Below are 21,598 nucleotides of genomic sequence, written 5' to 3' on the forward strand. Positions count from 1 at the left end.
TATTAAAGTATATAGAATTTAAGTGTAAACAACTTATTAGATTTGCAAGAGAAACAAAAGTTCATTTCATTATTTGGATATTCTTGGTTTTGAATCAAGCAGTGTGGTGATTCAAAAAGTTCTCAACAGCTTACCTAAAGCTTTTTGTCTCTATGCTTTGCTTTCTTATAGAGGTGAATTCGTCAGACCCTTTCTTCAATTGTTAATTGGTAATATAAATGAACCATAACTATGTAGTCCTATTCCTAATAAATTAACTCCAAAATAGCATATCCAAATTATAAGAAAACCGATAGAAGCGACAATTGCCGAATTTAAACCCTCCAAATTTGTATTTGTTCGAGTATGAAAAAAAACCGCGAATATGGTCCATGTAATAAAGAAGCATCTAGTATCTATTTACGCTTGTTTGCTTGCCATAATCTTCACTTCCTAATTCATATATTTATTTTTAGTTGTACTTTGTGGGGATTTGTAAGAATTTTCTATTTTTTCGCCTACAAACTTTGTACTTTTTGTCATATTGAGTTATTATTATTATTATTATCTTTTTATTATTATTGTGAATGTACCCAAAACATCTCTTTGTGATTTTTTTTCAAAAATACGGATACTTTTATTTAATAAGATTGTGTGTTATAAAGTATGAGTCTGATCAATTTAAGACTTATGTGCTCGGAATTTCATATATATAACTTTAAATGTTAAATAATTGCGTTTTCATAATATTAACGGATAAGGTGTAAAAATACCCTTATCTTTTACGGGCAGAAGCAATTTTACCTTTAATATCCAATATGGTGCAATTTTACCTCTGGTGTTGCGAAGATCAATTTTACCCCTAACGTTGGCAAGTTGAGTTGATTTTACATATTATTATATAACACATATTTTACACCCATTGCATATGAGTTCGTTTAAAAACGTGACATTTTCTGTGATTTAATAATTGAATTGGAGATTAAAATGTAAAGTGTAGATGGCAAGTTTAATGGCGACAAGGAAGTTTAATGAATTATTTCTCAAATTGATCAATTGCTCCTGGCTGCCAATGATAGGTACTAAAATTTCACCATTTGAATGTTAGTGGTAAAATTACTTCTGAATATAAACGTTACTGGTATTTTTGTACATTATCCCTAATATTACTTTGAGCTCAATTTTTTTTGGAAGAATTATAGCTCCCTTAATTTTTTTTATTATGTTTTTTAAAGGACAAAAACAAATAGTTTGGGTTCTCTTTATATAAGGCTAAATAGAATATTGGGTTTTGGCCTTTGCATTTTTCTCTGTTAACTAATTCAATAAAACCCTAATTGATGCTCTTTTAATTCGCTGTCTTCTCATTCAGTGTCTTTCAATTTTTTTTTCCAGAAAGAAGATCAGGTCAGTCTCTTCTATTCATCTTTGTCTCTCATTCACAATTTCTTTTATTTTTAAGTAATTTTAATAAACAGAATAAAGAAATTTATTGTCAAAGATGATTGATATGTTAGATTTAGATAGATCTAACTTTGAGTATTATATTTGATCAGATCTCATATCAACAAATAAAGACTATTTGGAATTAGCTCGGAATAGATATAATGGAGAGGCAGAGCCCTCACAGCCTTCATTAACCTATTCCGTAGAGAGGGAGATATATATAACCATGGCTGCTGAGGCGAGCAAGGAAGGTAAGCCATTGTGCAGTTCATATATTTGCTTTTTTTGAAACCCATTTGGGAAATCTGAATAGATCCTGAATATATTTTTACAAGGTCTTTCTGTTGAAACACCTTTCCACAAGATTTTGATTTGACAAAATTAATTAAGTGAAAATAAATATTCTACAACACACTAAGTTTAAATGCTTTGATTTATTGTCACTAATGTGTTTGTTCAATGTTGAGTTTATAATTTATCATAAGACATAAAGATCATAAGGCTCAAGCCCTATACGGAAGTCAAGGCCCAAGTCAAACAAGACCAAGATCACTCAGCCCGCGTATTCCCAAAACGTCGCCGTTGAAGTAATGAAACGCATGCTGAGTAAAGAAGGATCGAGAAGATCCACGTAGACAACTTCGGTATGAAGCTGCTGAGTTGTCTCGACAAAACGTACAAGACAGCCGCTGACCATAAGACAGCTTCCATACAAAGTATTTCCTCTTTAAGTAAAGATCAGAAGACACAGCAAGCTGTCTGGTTGACGTTATCCAAAATGGAGGAACATATTGTCACACTGACCGAAGAACAGAAGACGCTGGAATCTGATTGGCTAAGAGAACTGCTGGCAGACTGAGTGAAAACGACCTGTAGCCATTTCCCTCCAACGGTTATTTCGAAATTCGAAATAACCAGAAGCTCTCACAGCTCTCTATAAATAGAGCATTCAGAATCCACATTCAACAGACAACTTTGAGCAAAAGCCGTTACGCTGACCAAACGTATACAAAAGTTCTCCATCAAAAGCAAAGCAAATTCTTACACTATAAAGTCTATTCATTTGTGTAAAAGTCTAGAGTGATTGTTTTTCAATCATCTAAGGTGTTCTAGCAATTGTTGTTTAGGACAAAATCTTTATCATTTCTAGAAGTAGAAAGGAGAAGCTGAGTACTCGGTTTTAGTACTTAGTGAATTAGAATAGAAGTGAGTAGAGGTATAGAGGAAGGTACTCTTGTTATACTCAGCTTCTGATTTTGTAAAAGGTTTGAGGCTCTATCTTTAAAGAGCTCAGTAGAGGATTTGAAATCTCGGAAGTGTTCCGGGGACAGGACGTAGGCTTAGAAGAAGCTGAACCTGGATAAATCTGCTGAGTGAAGTATTTCTAAACCTTAACTCCTTATTTATATTGCTTGCTTAAAATAAACTAAAACTGACCAAGTAAGAGAGGTCAAGCTGAGTTGTGCGCTACCAACAAGTTGGTTCAGGAATAGACTCTAAGTGCTATTTCCTGACCTAAGCAACGAAGCTGTCCTAGTCACCAGTTGACTAAGCCAGTGTCTTGCTGAGTGTTAAGAGCTGCTGTTATATAAACTTTTCTTAAAGAAAAGAAATCTGCCCAAATTATTTTCAAAAAAAAGGTAAAATAGTTCATAACCCCCCCCCCCTTGGAACTATATTTGCAACCTTACAAGGGACCAACAAGTGGTATCAGAGCTTAATAGCTCATTACTAAAGGTCTAACAACCTTGAGTTGATCCATACCATGGGTGAAAACAACACTCGGTTTCTCCCTGGAAACCAGACAACTCAGATATTACCTGAGGGGTTGTCCATTACCAGGCCTCCCCTATTCTTCGGGTCAAACTATACCTTTTGGAAGAATAGGATGAAGAACTTCATTCAAGCTACAAACATGAGTGCCTGGCTATCTATAGTCCAAGGCCCGTTTGTACCTGTGAAAGTTGTTGCTGGCCAGTCAGTTGTTAAAGCTGAGGTTGAATGGACAGAGGATGATCTCAAGAAGCTACAAAACCATGCTTCGGCTATAAATATGCTTCACTGTGCGCTGGATGCTGCAGAATACAATAAAATATCAGGTTGTGAATCCGCACAGGAGATCTGGAAGAAGCTGGAGGTGACCTACGAACGAACCAACAAGGTGAAGGAGTCCAAGGTCAACCAGCAAATGAGATTGTATGAGCTGTTCGAAATGAACAATGATGAGGGGATCTCTGAGATGAATGCAAGATTCACCAACATCATAAATGAGCTCAAAAGACTTGGAAAAATCTTCACTGAGGAAGAACAAGTCAAGAAGATACTCAGAAGTCTTCCTAAGGACTGGCAAGCCAAGAAGACAGCCGTTGAAGAAGCTCAGGATTTAACCACCTATAAATATGATGAACTCATCGGCTCACTGCTGACCCATGAGATATCCATGAAGAATTTCGAGGTGAAGGAAAAATCCGAAGACAAGAAGCAAAAATCACTTGTCATGAAAGCCGACTCAACTGATGATGGCTCAACTGACGATGAGGAGATGGCAATGTTCACGAGGAAAATGAAGAGGCTGTTCAAAAAGAATGACAAATACTCCAAAAAGCCTTATAGAAAATTTGACAAATATAAGGCTGACTCAAGTGACAGCAAATTCAAGAAGGACAATTCGAAGCCCATTACATGCTTTGAGTGCCATCAAACCGGACACATCAAGTCAAGCTGCCCAACTCTGAGGAAAGACAAAAAGAAGGCAATGGTGGCGACATGGAGTGACAGCGATGATTCTTCATCAACTGAAGTTGAGGCCACAGAGTCAGCAAAGATATGTTTCATGGCTGACGAACTTGCTGAGCCATGCATTTCCGAGCATGCTGACCAATCTGATGAGACAGATAATGAAGAGCAATCAAATGAGGTAATCTCACTCTCTCAACTCAGAAATGAAATGGCTAGTGCCCTGAGTGATCTTTATACACTTGTCAAAAAGTGTAACAAAAAAATTAAAACACTCAGCCGGCGTTGTGATGAGGTGGAAGAGGTCAAACTAAGTGACCTTAGATACCTTCTTCAAGACAACTCAGTTTTGCATGAAAATATGAAAACCATTCATGAGTCTGTCGTTGAAGTCCAGTCAGTTTCCAAGAAACTAAGGAAGGATGTCACAACCATTCAGAACCAACTAAAGGTTCCAAACAAAAGCAATTTTCCTCTGAGAACTCAGTATCAAGGTACTCAGTACCAAGGTACTCAGCAGAGACGAAATCCCCAGCGAAGAGTCCAGTGTGACTTTTGTGGGAAGTTAGGACACACCACTAAGGTGTGCTGGCACGCTCAGCACTGGGGTGCTGATAAGTCAGTAAAGAGTCCTAAACAGAAAGTCAGTTGTGACTTCTGTGGAAAAAGTGGCCATACTGTTAATATATGCCGCCACAAAATAAAATATGATGCTTTACCTGTTGAACCTAACAAGTCAGGACCCAAAAAGAATTGGGTACCTAAAGGAAACTGATCACAATGCAGGTAAGCCTGAGATGTGCCGAGAAGTAAAAAATGTGGTATATTGACAGCGCATGCTCAAGGCATATGACGGGTGATGAAACTCAATTCATCACGTTTGAACGTAAATGAGGAGGAAGCGTAAGTTTTGGAGACAACAAAAAGGGTAAGATAGTAGGATCAGGCACCGTTGGAGGTAATCCCACTATTGAATCTGTCTCCCTAGTCAGTGGACTCAAATATAACTTACTCAGCGTAGCTCAGCTATGTGATAATGGGAGAAAAGTTATATTTGACGATACTGGATGTAAAATATATGAGGGAAAAACAAATGCGTTAATCTTAACTGCCCCTCGGATAGACAATGTCTTCATGCTAAACCTAGAAAAGAAGTTTTCAAAAACTGTATGCTTAGTCACAAAGGAAGAAAATTCCTGGCTATGGCACAGGAGACTTGGTCATTTAAGCATGGACCTCCTGGCCAAATTAGCAAGAAAGCAATTGGTTGAGGGACTGCCTGAACTTAAATTTCAAAAAGATCAATTATGCCATGCCTGCCAAGCTGGAAAACAAACCAAGCAATCTTTTCAAAGTAAAAACATTGTCTCAACTAAGCGTCCGTTAGAAATGCTACACTTGGATCTCTTTGGTCCAGTCCAGCCGCTGAGTCTGGGTGGAAGAAGGTTTTCCTTGGTTATTGTAGATGATTTCTCTCGGTACACATGGGTTATCCTGCTGACCAGTAAGGATGAGACCTTTGAGACATTTTCAAACTTGGTTAGAAAAATTGAAAATGAGAAAGACCTAAAATTAGCTCATATCCGTAGTGATAACGGTGGAGAATTCAAGAACCAAAAGTTTGTTGAATTCTGTGAAGCCAGCGGCATTGACCACAATTTCTCTGCTCCTAGAACGCCTCAGCAAAATGGGGTTGTTGAAAGGAAGAACAGAACTCTGGTTGAGATTGCCAGGACAATGCTGGATGAGCATAGGCTTCCAAAGTATTTTTGGGGAGAAGCTGTCAACACAGCATGCTATATTCTGAATAGGGCTCTAGTTAGACCTATACTTAAGAAAACCCCATATGAACTTTGGAAAGGATGAAAGCCCAACATTGGATACTTTTGTGCCTTTGGCTGTAGGTGTTTTATTTCAAATACCAAAGATAGCTTAGCCAAATTTGATTCAAAAGCTGATGAGGCTATCTTTCTAGGCTACTCAACAAACAGCAAAGCATACAGAGTTTTTAATAAGAGAACTCAAGTATTAGAAGAATCTATACATGTGCAATTCGATGAAACTGACCCTGCAGGAAGATACCAGCCGCTGACAAAAGATGAACCAAACTCAGCACCTGCTGATCAAGAACCAGCTACTGAGTCCTTCATAAAACGGCTGACCAAGAGTAAGAGTGAACCTAAAATTACTTTCACTGACCCATCTACTTCTGCAGAGAATGTTGAAACACAGATAGAACAAGACATAAATCTACCAAAGGAGATAAGAGTCCCAAGAGGGCATTCAGAAAATGCAATTCTTGACTCAGCTGGAAATACGCTGATGATAAGAAATCAACTAAGGAAGTATCTCGGCAATGTAGCTTTTATCTCAGTACTAGAGCCGAAGAACTTTGCCGAAGCTGAGGATGACGAATTCTGGATGAATGCCATGCAAGAGGAACTCAATCAGTTCACGAGGAATAATGTATGGGAGCTAGTGCCACATCCTAGGAGCCAAAAGACCATTGGAACGAGATGGGTCTTCAGGAACAAGCTAGATGAGCAAGGAAACGTAGTCAGAAACAAGGCAAGACTTGTAGCTCAGGGCTACAGTCAGCAAGAAGGTATTGACTACGGTGAGACCTTTGCCCCAGTGGCAAGGCTAGAAGCAATTAGGATTTTATGCGCATATGCATCATATATGAACTTTAAACTGTTTCAAATGGATGTTAAAAGTGCATTTCTTAATGGAGTAATAAACGAGGAGGTCTACGTCAATCAGCCTCCAGGGTTTGAGGATTCTAAGTTCCCAAACCACGTTTACAAACTCAAAAAGGCCCTGTATGGCCTCAAGCAAGCACCACGTGCTTGGTATGAGAGGCTGACCAATTTCTTACTGACTAGAGATTACGTCAGGGGTTAAGCTGATACAACCTTATTCATTAAGAGAAAGGGTAAAGATACCCTGCTGGCACAAATATATGTAGATGACATTATATTTGGTGCTACTAATGAATCTATGTGCAAGGAATTTAGCAAACAAATGCAGACTGAATTCGAAATGTCAATGATGGGAGAACTCAACTTCTTCCTCGGACTTCAAATTAAGCAAGGAAAGAATGGCATATTCATCAGTCAAGCTAAATATGCCAAGGAGATATTGAAGAAATATGAACTAGAACATTGTAAGCCAATATCCACTCCTATGGGCACTGACACTGTCCTTTGTGCTGATGAAAATGGTAAGTCAGTAGACAACAAGTTATACCGAGGTATGATTGGCTCTTTACTTTATTTAACAGCAAGTAGACCGGACATTCAGTTCTCAGTATGTTATTGTGCTAGATATCAAGCTAACCCTAAGGAATCCCATTACATAGCTGTAAAAAGGATCCTTAGATATTTGCAAAGCTCAGTAAATGCAGGTTTGTGGTATCCAAATACTCATGACTTCACACTCATTGGATACACTGACGCTGACTATGGACGAGACAAGCTGGAAAGAAAAAGCACCTCTGGAGGATGCCATTTCCTAGGAAGCTGTCTTGTATCCTGGTTCAGCAAGAAGCAGGCGTCAGTAGCCCTGTCCACAACTGAAGCTGAGTACATTGCTGCTGGAAGCTGTGTTGCTCAAGTCCTTTGGATTAAGCAACAACTTGAAGATTATGGTGTTCAAACAAAGACAATTGAAGTCAAATGCGACAACAAAAGTGCAATTGACCTCTCAAAGAACCCAATCCAGCACAGCAGGATGAAGCATGTCAGCATAAGACATCACTTCATCGGAGATCATGTACTCAAGAAAGAAACTAAGCTGACTTATGTGCCAACAGATGAGCAGCTTGCTGATATCTTTACAAAGCCTCTAGCACGAGAGCAATTTAGCATACTGAGAGAAGCAATCGGTATGTTTAATCCTCTTCAGTAAACTTCTGCGCTAAATGAATATTGAATGCTGAGTGAATTACATGCTGAATGATTTATTGTTTGCTGAGTATGTCATTGAAACTGACTGAATATACAATACTGAGTAATCTTGCACACTGAGTAAATTAGTTTAGAACTTGAACTTAAAACTATCCATTGAACCAAAACTGACTACTCAGAATATGAAACGTTTATATCAACAAACGCTGAGTAAAAGCACTTATTAGCACTTAATGCCACCACATGCGAAATGACACCTGTACTGCGCATGCACCGAATACGTCTTAAAAGCGTCATAAGTGTCAGGGTTTCTGCCGATTGGACAACCCAAGGGCAAAACCGGCTTAAATTCAAACGGCACCCTAAACTAAAAATCCATAAATAGTGGATACTAACCCACTACCCTCTTTACATGCGCACTGAACTTTAAGAAAGCTTCAGAATTTTTCCTTTAACACCTAAGAGCTTTAGAACTCCAAAAATGTCTTTCAACGAAAGCACTTTCTCTTCAACTCTCAAATCCTCTGACCAGGCTGGTCCTTCAACCAGCATCATGAGAAAGATGATCAAGGTACCCTCTTGCGCCAAGAATCAAGAGGTACTAAGGAGTCGATACTTCCACTCCGATTTCATCTCTTCAGAGACACCATTCTGTGAATGGATCAAAAAGAACAACTGGAAGGGTCTCTTCTCTCTTTCCGGACAAACCTATCCTACGATGGTAAGAGAGTTCTACTCCAACCTGCACGTTGATGCAGATGACTCTGACTACCTAGAAACCACAATTAAAGGTCAAAAGATAGTGATAACCCCTGAATATCTAGCAACACTGCTAGAAATACCAAATACAGGGATCCAGTTCAGGACAACAAAGGAGCCGATACTAAAAGCCATCGCAGAAAAGATGAAGGGGTTCTGTAAACCCAAAGACTACAAAGGAGAAGTACCCAGCACCTGCATGGGCAAAAATCAGAAGATGGTCCATTTCTTGCTGACCAACTTCATCTTCCCTAAACTCAGCTCTCCCTTATCCGCCTCTAATTTTGAACAATGTTTCATCTGGCATATGCTGACCAGCACTCCTTTCAATATGCCTGTATTTCTGGTCGGTGGTTTTTAAAGAAGTGGAAGGAAGCTCCATTTAGGTTCTCTCATCACAAGGATAATACAGGACAAGAACATAGAGACTGTTGGTGAAATAAGTTCATCAGGAACTGTTATCACTGCACGTTTGCTGAATGGACTATCACATAGCCAACCCCTGAAAGGATATGACGAAAATGAAACCACTGAGGAGGAGGATCTTATGGCTGAGTTTGAGCAACCCATTGGAGAAATGGAAAATCTGACAAATCTGAAGAATATAATAGATGATGTTATGGCTGAAGCTGCTCAACCTGATGAGGGTACAGAACCGACCAATGAACCTCAAACTGAGTATACTTCTACTGTGCCATCTGAGTTTGCTGAAGCTGAGAAGAAGAAGAAAAAGGGAGCCTGCTCGAAGGATATTCGTACTGTCCCGAGAAAGGTAAGGCTAATGGAAAGAAACAAGAGGAAAGCTGATCAGGACCTAGCTGAGTCAGCTGAGAAGAAACTGAGAACAGAAGAAGAACCTTTTCTTGAGCCCCACATTACCCAAGAGGGGTCTCCACAAAAACAAGCCTCTGTTCCTCCAAGTGAGAAACAAGCCAAAACCCCTGCGAGTCCAAAAGAAGCTCCACTCCCACCTCAAACTCAAAGCAACTCAGCACCTGAGGTCAACACGCCTCGTAGTCCTGTTACTACACAAGGCACTCAGTGCGAGCCCACTCCTGCAAAATTTGCACACCTAGGTGCTACTGAGTCAGGACGGCGTGTCATCGCCTCAGCTAACAATCTGCTTCAAGAACAAGCTCATCCTCCAGCTACTCATGACCAGTCCTCTCATCCACCTGTCACTCACCATATTCTGCATGAAATCCATGCCTTGATCAATCACTTCTCCTTTGTTCAGACGCAGCAACCAACACAGGCTCAAATGACCAGAATGACCGAACTCATGTTGACTATGGTCAACCACATGAATTCCTTGGAAGGTCAAATTCGTCTGCTGCAAGATCAGGCCAAGTCTCCTGCCCCTACCGTCAATTTGCCTACTGCTGATGCTGGCAAAATGGGGGAGAAAACTGGCAACTAAGGAGAAGGAACTCTAAGTTAGAATCTAGAGAGTTAGAAGTTAGGAAGAAGAATTGTTTTTTTTTGCCCTGTCTTGTTTATCCTGTTTGTTTTTCTTGTTTTAAACAATATGCCTAACTTCTGTTATTTCTACAGTACTTGCATTCGGATTTAACTTTTGATTATTCATCCTTTAAATGCTAAGTATTATATGAATGCATGCTGCATATAAATGTGTGAACTTGTCAAATATAAACCATTGAACAAATAAATTACTCAGCGCTCTGTCACTATACATTACTTCCGCTGAATACTGAGTAAAATAGAATATGACCCATAAGCTGACCTATACCTGAAAACTGATCTTAGACTTATTCAGTTAAACCTTAGAATGTTTAGAATAAAACTAAGTCAGTAGTTCTGCCCTTACGGGGGAGTTCACTTAATTAAAAAGGTCAACTATCATGGGGGAGCTCATACTGAGTTCCTTGCTGATTAGTTTTGCCAACATCAAAATGGGGGAGTTTGTTGAAACACCTTTCCACAAGATTTTGATTTGACAAAATTAATTAAGTGAAAATAAATATTCTACAACACACTAAGTTTAAATGCTTTGATTTATTGTCACTAATGTGTTTGTTCAATGTTGAGTTTATAATTTATCATAAGACATAAAGATCATAAGGCTCAAGCCCTATACGGAAGTCAAGGCCCAAGTCAAACAAGACCAAGATCACTCAGCCCGCGTATTCCCAAAACGTCGCCGTTGAAGTAATGAAACGCATGCTGAGTAAAGAAGGATCGAGAAGATCCACGTAGACAACTTCGGTATGAAGCTGCTGAGCTGTCTCGACAAAACGTACAAGACAGCCGCTGACCATAAGACAGCTTCCAGACAAAGTATTTCCTCTTTAAGTAAAGATCAGAAGACACAGCAAGCTGTCTGGTTGACGTTATCCAAAATGGAGGAACATACTGTCACACTGACCGAAGAACAGAAGACGCTGGAATCTGATTGGCTAAGAGAACTGCTGGCAAACTGAGTGAAAATGACCTGTAGCCGTTTCCCTCCAACGGTTATTTCGAAATTCGAAATAACCAGAAGCTCTCATAACTCTCTATAAATAGAGCATTCAGAATCCACATTCAACAGACAACTTTGAGCAAAAGCCGTTACGCTGACCAAACGTATACAAAAGTTCTCCATCAAAAGCAAAGAAAATTCTTACACTACAAAGTCTATTCATTTGTGTAAAAAACTAGAGTGATTGTTTTTCAATCATCTAAGGTGTTCTAGCAATTGTTGTTTAGGACAAAATCTTTATCATTTCTAGAAGTAGAAAGGAGAAGCTGAGTACTCGGTTTTAGTACTTAGTGAATTAGAATAGAAGTGAGTAGAGGTATAGAGGAATGTACTCTTGTTATACTCAGCTTCTGATTTTGTAAAATTTTTGAGGCTCTACCTTTAAAGAGCTCAGTAGAGGATTTGAAATCTCGGAAGTGTTCCGGGGACAGGACGTAGGCTTAGAAGAAGCCGAACCTGGATAAATCTGCTGAGTGAAGTATTTCTAAACCTTAACTCCTTATTTATAAATAAACTAAAACTGACCAAGTAAGAGAGGTCAAGCTGAGTTGTGCGCTACCAACAAGTTGGTTCAGGAATAGACTCTAAGTGCTATTTCCTGACCTAAGCAACGAAGCTGTCCTAGTCACCAGTTGACTAAGCCAGTGTCTTGCTGAGTGTTAAGAGCTGCTATTATATAAACTTTTCTTAAAGAAAAGAAATCTGCCCAAATTATTTTCAAAAAATAGGTAAAATAGTTCCTAACCCCCCTTGGAACTATATTTGCAACCTTACAAGGGACCAACACTTTCAATATATATATATATATATATATATATATATATATATAAAACAAACGTGAATAAATGTGTAAAAATCTAGAATATAGTCTTATCAGCTTGCAAAGTTTAAATAAATTAAAAGATATTTGAATAGATCTACCTATCCCAAAAAACTGTAGATGTGCTAATTTTTATTCAAATGCTGATTTTAATTGAAAAGAAGATTAATTTTAACTTTATTAATTCATATGATAATTTTAATTTTCTACAGGAAAAACAACGGTAATGAAATTGGAAGAAAATCCATGTCTAGATGTGAGTGCTTCAGTCGATGATCCAGACACTCATGCAATTCACAAGAAAAAAAATGATATTCAAGCAATGATTGCAGAACGTTGTCGGCGAATAAACTCCCATGTTACTTGAGGTTTAGAATGATAAATCTCTTATTATTGTTAACATGTTTCTTTTACTTGTTAAATCTGCATTATTTAAACTGAAAAATATGATGTTTTTATTTTGGTTCATTGTGTTCTCAAGTTGCATGATCAATTGCTATATTCAAATGCTAATGACTTGTATACTTTAATAGTTGAGAAAAATGATTCAATAATTTCTGTTGTTATTCTTAGGTATTTGATTTGTTACATGCATATGTGTTCCATGATCTTTAGAATTCATAGGAATTAATATACAAACAATAGTTACATACAAAATGGTGAATATATTCTTATAATACCAAATTGAGCAATAATATAATAGTTAACATGTTTTGAACTTTATATTCTGTTCAATGAATGTAGAAATGCACTTGTCAAAAGAATTACTCTTATTATTTGCAATTCTTCAACTAAAGGTTTGAGAATAGCTTTAAGTTTAGTATAAACTATTTGAGAAGCTCTAATGTATACATGTACATATACATGGACAAGTGCATGCCTGGATACATATATACATGTAATTTGCACCATCCATGTCACAACCTGAAATATGTTAGATATAGTGCTTCAAATTAAACTTTATATAAGTGACAAATTAGTTACAAATGATTATCTGCAGGCAGGTCGCATCACAAACAGCAGTGGTTCCACAGTTGCCATCATTTCCATAATGTGAATTACATGTCCCATACAGCAGTTTCAGCAATCCCAAAATCTCTCTGCATAAAACCTATATCAGTTTCAGAAATTTAATCACCTCAATTCCAGCTACAAAGAAAGCCAAACCCAGAAGCTTCTGTCCCCAAAGTCCTCAGCGGAGAAGGAGAAAAAAAAGACCCAAATGAAGGAAATGGTCTAGACATGGAGAATCATTCATGGACCCAAACTCTAGAAGAGCTGACTATTTCAATTCAAGTTCCTCCTTGTACCAATGCTGAAGATGAACCTCAAAAGAGCCCCAAAAAGATCGTTGGCGCACAAAAAAAGAAGATAATGGGACAATTAGGAGAAGAAGAACTGGCGGGGTTTCAGAATTTGTCTCAGAATGCAGAAACAATCCTTGCTGTAGTTCAAGGCAAACTTCCTGGGACAGCAGAACATGGAGTGACTAACCCGAAAAGCGTTCAGGATTTCGAAACTGATTTTGCAAGACAGCAAGGGGACTCACTCATTGCTTGGCTTGGAAATATAGTGAGCATTCTTAACAAATTTCCTTACCTAGTCCATGAACCTTGGAGATGTTTTACCCAGATTATTTGATATCAGAGTTGTAAGACTAGAACCTATGCAGAGGCATTGCAAACACATGATGAAGATGAAGAAGATCTCAATGAGAATGATGTGAATATAACATTGATCTCAATCTCAATCCCAATCGAAACAATGACTCCTCCAGGCATGTAATCATCGCCTGAGTTTGTATTTTCAAAATCCATTGCAGCATGACTTTGCAAGCTTCCTTCACAAATTTATTGACAACAACTGAGACATAGTTAAGAAACAGAATTTCAATATCCACAGTGAAAGCCAACAATTGAAGTTGCATAATGGTTGCTGCAGCAGACCCCACAAAAAAGACAAAAGGATCTTCTTCCTCCAATTTGTTTCATCATACAAATTCTGTCCATCCCTTGAACAATTTAGCTCTCCAATTCCCACAAACAACCTGACAGACTAGTGTTTTCTTTCACAAACTTCAAGTGTGATGAATTATGAGAATGTCATCAAATGCTTGTGAGCAAAGCTATTGTGGATGTGCTGCAAGAAAAGACCAGGAATCTATTGAGAACTTTAAATCATCCAGTTTAAGGCCTCACAAGTCCCCTATATACATCAGAAGGTCGCAAGACGACATTTAAAAAGGGATTATCAGGCATGAAAACGGAATGCCCTATATACATAACAAGGCAGCAGTTCCATTTTTTAATTAGTTGTTAGCTTCTTTGCTTTTTAAAATTTATAAAACAACAAGGTTGAATATATTACGGGTCCTTTAAACACATTCAGAGGGGATTTGAACAAATTCAAATATGGACCACTTAACCCAAGTTTAAGAGGCTAAAACATCATCTTAGGTCAAAAGATATTATGTTAAATAATAAAGAAAATGAACCAAATTATTAAGAAATAAATAATAAAATTTTTTATATACTAATATGTATAAATTAAAAAATGCTAGTATATAATATAAATTTAGGGTTGTAAACTTATCAAAAAACACAATGAACCATCCAATAAAGCCAATTGTTCAAAACAAAATAAAACCAAGTACTCACTTGCAACCTCGTGATAATAGTAATCGTTTTCGCCGGCCACATTCTGCAGTCACTAGGAATATCCTTGTTTACTTGGGAAGATGTTGACTTCTGTTTCTTCATCGTTATTCTTCCTGCACCCATTCTCATGTGTAAGTTGTTATTGTCAAAGAAGTTTTGCACAATTCAGTACTCTTTTCCGAAATACAGTTTTCTGGTTTGAAGAAAGTATGTAGAAATCACGGTTTCTTTTTCTGATACAATCAATATATGCAAATCAAAATTAAACAGACAAAAAAACAAAACCTGAAAATATGGGTTCATTTCAAGTGTAAAAACTGGAAGATCCCTCAACATGGAATACCCAAATTAAAAAGGAAGGGAAAGCAAACAGGTAAATGAAAAATCAATTAGACATACTAAAGCCTTAGTCTTCAAGTAGAGAGAGTGGCGGTATTTTCCTCTTCTTCACCTTTGTTGGAAATTCTGAATCCAAATGGGTTTTGATCGGTGATATCTGACTCAAGCCTCTCTCTTTCTAATCACAGCTCATGCTTATTATATGCTTGAAAAAGATCACTATTGAGGCTGGATCTTTAGGCATTTCAAGCAAGCCCATTGCTTAACTAAACAATCTAGAAGCCCTTTTTGGGTTTACTTTTTTCCGCAACTAATTTAAGTTTAATACATATCCCAAAAATAAATATATACCCTCTAGCTTATTTGAATTGGCCAATTTTAGATTATGTCAAACTAGTAAAATTAGTATTTTTAATAAAGTTTAACGATTAGAATTTATAATTTAGAAGTCTAAGAATATATTTTTTCGGGTTTATGATTTATAAATTGAAGTCTAAAATTTTTAAAGTATGGTGTAAAATCATAATACATAGAGAATAATGAAATATTAATAATTAAGTTTTGTGATATCATGATGCGGACATCGAATCTGGCGGATCTCGTTCTACCAAGTATCCTGGTGGAACATCTTTTGAGGTGGGCAAGGCAAACAACACGGGTCTGTCCTTGATGGCGGATCCTAGAGATTACTTCCTGAACAAGGGTTAAACTTTTCCTTCCTTATGAAGGAAACCAGCCAACAAACTGTACCTTTTGTACTATTTGTCTCTGTGCATTACCCATTTTATCCTTTGGTTTACTTCTTTATTGTAACCCTAGTAGGGGTATTCATTGTCATTTCGTTGTCTTTAGGGGAAGTATTTAAACCTCCACATTTTTGTAAGGATACACAACTTTTATCAATCAAACTTATTTCTGTTTGAGAATTCAAGGTTTATACCTCACTCCTTCTAGTTTAGCTAGAGAATAACATTTTTGTAGGTTTACGATTAAAACCTTTGCTGACAGCTTGCAATATGTATCATATCACTAAAGTGTGATTTTGTACTTAATTATGATATTCATGTATTTGATCTTAAAAAATGCTCATGTGGGATTGGTTCGCGCAGAGATTAAGTCTGAATCTTTAGACATTTCAAGCAAGCCCATTGCTCAACTAAACAATCTAGAAGTCCTTCTTGGGTTCGGCTTTTTCCACAATTAATTTAATCTTAATACATATCCCAAAAATTATTGTTACCCCTCAATTTATTTAAATTTGCCAATTGACTTTATAAAACATAACTAGGGGCGATTGGTTCGCATAAAGGTAACGAAATGGAAATAAGGAGAAAGGAATCGAATTACTCTAAATTCCCTTGTCTGTTTGTTTGAGTTCCAAAAGGAATACGATATAAAAAAATGAAGCAATAAACCAGAATTTTACTTTTAACAATAATTTCTATACATACATATGTGTTTATATTAATAAATTAATCACAAGTAATTATAAGAATGAAAATCAATTACTTCAACTATTAAAACAAAAAGACAATGAGACAAAGAGGAAACTGAAATTATTTTAAAATGCATAAATATTCTATTTTAATAAGAAAATAATTATTTTAGAATAATTAAAAATCAATATTAAAACTGAATAATATGAGAAACAAATATTTGTCAAAAAATTTTTAAGGTAAAAAAGTTAAAACAAATAAGTACAACGATGAAAAGTGAAATTAGTCTAAGAATTAAAAATATAAGGAAATAAATATAAGGGTCAGAACAAGTATCAAAAAGTAAAATTTTGTCAAAAATATTTTTTGAGAAAAAAATTAAAAAAATATATAAGAATAAAGATCAAAAGTGAAATTAACCTAAAAATTAGAAATGTAAAAATAAATAAATATATGGACCAAAATAAAAATTAAACATAAAATAGAGTGTAAAATAGAATTTCATAAGGAGAAGAGAGATTCAAATTCGTAAGAGATGAGAAAGGGAGTGAAAAACCTTAGAGGTTGTTTGGTTGAAACTTCGGAATCGAAAGCGGAATCAGAATATGAATATGGTCGAATCGTAATCAAAATGACTTTTTACTTAGGCCTAATACTAACATAACCCCCTGAACTTGTCCAAATATTGCAACTCTCTCCTCCAACTTTCAATTGTAATAACTTACCCCCTTAAACTTGTCCAATTGTAAAACATAACCCCAAATTGGATAAGTTTGAGGGGTAAGTTGTTACAATTAAAAATTGGAGGGGGCAGTTGCAATATTTGGACAAGTTCGGGGGTTATTTGTCTATTAGGCCTTTTACTTATTATGTTTGGTTCAATCTAGAATTGGAATCTGGTTTCCTTTAGAATTATTTGGTTTTTTAATGAATAATAATATAACTACAATAAAAAAAATTAAAAATTCAGATTGTTCTAAAAATAAATGTTCATATATACAAAGTTTTTAGTCTTTCTTATTTCTTCCTTTCGTCCGACTTCGCATATTTCGCAATATGCAAAGCATGCAAAGACAATACGAATTCGCAGAAAAACTTTCCTTTTCGCAGATTTCCAATATACGAAGTAAAAAATGTGTTTTTAAGCAGTATTATCTTCGCATACTTCACATATTGCTAAATATGCAAAGTGGTATATAACAAAAACAAACATAACAATAAGGCTGCAACAATAATTCTAACATTAAAATCATAACATTATCAAAATTTACAACAAAATTATAATAATAACAACATTAAAATCATAACATTATCAAAATTTACAACAAGATCATTTCAAAGTCAATGTGACCAATCTTGATGGACATTTCTCCCAACATCCTAGAACCTCGTCCCTCTCTATATCCCAGTACATCGCCTTCTGTATTCATTCACCTTCACAAAAATTAAGTTGTGTTAGCAAGAAAAAGAACAGTTTGGCTTAACGAACGAAGTTTGCAATAAGAGAAATATAACAGAAAAAGGGATGATTTACTTCGCCAAAGCAGAATATGCGAAGTCTGTGAAGGTAAAAATCATGAACGCTTCTCTTCACAGACTTCACCTAATCTGTTTTCGCGAAGTAAAATCATATGTTTTAGCCTCTTTTCCTCGCCAGACCTTCACAAAAGCCAATTTTGCGAAGTGATTTTCTGAAAAAAAAATAAAGAGAAAACAATAGATACTTACATTTTTTTCCATCTTTTACTATTAACATGGTCAATAACCATATGATAAACGCAGAAAACAATCAAAATAACGTGTAATAATGATTTCTTCGATCCAGAAAAAAAACGGAGAGACGAGAAAAGACATGAAGATGAAGAACCATGACTTAATTTTCTAGAAATAGGAAGATTAGGAATCTAAGAGGAAGTAAGAAGAGAAAGACATGGTGATGATGAAATTGGTATACAGATTTCGCAATATAAAGGAAGAGAGAAAAATCAAAGGTCTTAGAATGGGAAGGGGAAGAGAAACCGTAAGGAAGATGAAAGGGGAGGGGAAAATGAAAGATTGGGGTATGTTTGGGAAAGTTCAAAAAAATTGATGAATTTTTCATTAGAGATAAGTTCAAAAAAATCCAATGTAGTTTCATGTTTTTAAGATCTGGTACCTGTGGTATTTTTTGAACAAAAATAACCAAGCAGTTGGCAGGGTTAGCAATTTTGGGTTGATTTGGTCAAACTTGGTTCGATAATGAAAATTTTTCAATAATTATTTGAGCAATGACGCAACATAATGGTGGATTTGAATTTAAGATGCATATCTCATATGTGCAATCATTTCTGACAATCTCATAATGGCTGCTGGGGCCTATGAGAGAACCTGCCATTAGTCTGGCTGGTACTCTTTACCATATGCTGTTGAATAATGTTTGATTGAGGAAGTGAGGTGCGTGTAGTTTAAGGCGTCTCTGATAATGGATTTGGTTGCATGGACCTTGACATGCCATGAGGTGCCTCCAAAATCCACCTTTGTGTATGAAGCTGCACAAATTGACTAGGTTTTGTCAGGCTTTTGTAATGGGGGGTTTACTTGATCAGGCAATGCACCTTGTATTGAGCTTTGCTGGTTCTGACCCAAAACAATTTTACGAACTGCAAATTCTTTTACACAATCTATCCAGCTTTTTCACATTCGGTTCATCTTTGCTTTCTACTTCTTATAAACATTTGTTATTGGGGTTCTAAATTTCATGTGAGCCATTTGTTTTGGATGATTCTGTATCCAGAAGTCCATTTTACAAGTCATTCTTCTGACCGTAAATCATGTAATTTTTCTGTTTCAGATTTTATACAATCTTCCCCTTTTTCATTTGCATGTTCCCGAGCATCTAGTGTTCGTTTATTTCTCTAATTTTTACGTAAACTAATTCTTGATTTTTCGAAATTGACTTTAGCCTTTTGTTTTGCTAAATTCCATGTCCAAAAGCTCTCATACTGAGTCGTTCAAACTTTAGTCCAAATTTTTGCTTGACTTTAATTACTTGTGCGACGTTCAATCCGCTCGAATCAGAAAACCACAAACGAAGTCAGCCCATTTCCTTGCCAACAGATCGTGGTGTTTGTAAATTCCAAGCCAACATCAATTCAACGCCTCGCCGAGATAGTCGATTATGGCTCCGATTTTGTGGTTTGAATTTTTAATTTCATTTCCTTTATTATAATTATTACAATTCAATTCATGTTCATGTTAATAGTTATACCATAAAAATGAGTAGGGTTTTTCATATGTAAAGACACATTATATTAGTCAATAATATGGTTAATGTATGTAGCTTGCCACATGTCTTTACATCACCAAAATTACAGAAATACTTTATGGAATACATTAAAAACAAAGGAAAACCCTCAACTCACCCCACCCATGTGATTCGAATCCATGACCTCTAGGATCATAGGTAAGCTCTCAACCAACAGACTAAGAGCGTCACCACGGTAAATGCTATATATATATATAGCTTATCAGTAACCGAAAGAGAAGATAAAATCATTTATATGGTCTGATTAAATATAAGAAATGAGGTGTTTTCTCCTCTAGTTATGGTTGATCCCTTGGGCATTGTGCAATCTTATCCACTAGGACAGCTTTTCTTTCGCCAATCTGAACCAAAATATGGGGAATACCATTTTCAATGGTTATCAAGGTTTTCTTGCATCATCTATTTGAATATATCTACCTTAAAAAATGTAACTTAAAGGTATTATGAAAATTCAAAACAAGGTTTTTTCATTTTAAGGTGTAGTTTGTAAAATTGGAACTGAAAACACATAGATTTGTTTCATTTGACATGTATTCGAAAAAATAAAAGCCTTTCAGTTCCTTGTCCAACAAATGTTTGTGTTGAAGCCTTAACAAGTATACCAGTTCAAATTCATATGCACTATCTTCATTAATGTTCTTATGTTGACCTATGTATTTCCTCTTGATTGCCACTTCACTTAGGTCCCATAACCATAACCATCATTTATAGACAACGCCATATCTGCCATCCCCAAGCTTTGCGGATTGCACCTATCAGCTGAGAAGTCATAAAGTGCAGCAGCAAGTTCAGCAAGAAACCGAAGTATTTCTGCTGGCAAACAACTAATGTAGAGTAAGAACGTTTAGCAGCTTCACATGACTTGCACTTCTTTTAGTCCTACTTTTAGTCATGACCGACAGTTACAGAAACACAGTGGATGATATCAGCAGTTTCAGGGCCTATGTCAAAATTTACTTAGTCAAATTTTAAAGCAATGACCCATAAGATGGCTGCATTATAATCACGAATGAAGGATTTTCGGATTGAAAATTTGACATTGATCTTTCAACAACCTTCTTTGTTCTTCCTTTATCAGCTTTTTGTTGGTTATCAAAGTCTTATTTTCCATTTGTATCCCTGGTTCGACAAACAAAGAAAATCATTAATGGAATAAGTATTTAAAAATATGACCTAACCTTCTGGTTATAAGAATGAAAATAACTTACCTTCAACCTGATCATTTGCGTTAAATGTTGTTGCAAAATTCTAAGCCTTTTCGAATTATTCATCAAGATTAGCGCTTGTTGGCAAGATTTCATCAGAAACGTCAATTTCTGATTCAACAGCTACAATATCTAGCTCTTGAAATTGTTGCTGGTCAACATTAGCGTAATATACTTATCATATTCAAATATACTGATAAATATTGAACACAATAGACAAATTGCAACGCAATGCAAAAAGTATTTGTTATTTAGAATGTAAACTGAGGAAGCTTTAAATAGCTTTACAGTGAACAGAAATCCAAAAACAGAAACTAACGTATCCCACATATACAGGAAACGTGATTACAGCAAAGACCAAATCAAACTCTAACTTATTCCTAGTTTCTAGGAACTTATTGTTAACAGCAAAGACTACTTCAAACAAGAAGACACGTTACTTAACACTTATTGTTAACAGCAAAGACTACTTCAAACAAGAAGACACGTTACTTAACAAAACTCTCCCCTAAACTAAACTTGCTTAC

The sequence above is a fragment of the Euphorbia lathyris genome, chromosome 6 (assembly GCF_963576675.1).
Source record: "Euphorbia lathyris chromosome 6, ddEupLath1.1, whole genome shotgun sequence".
In the NCBI taxonomy this organism is placed as follows: Eukaryota; Viridiplantae; Streptophyta; class Magnoliopsida; order Malpighiales; family Euphorbiaceae; genus Euphorbia; species Euphorbia lathyris.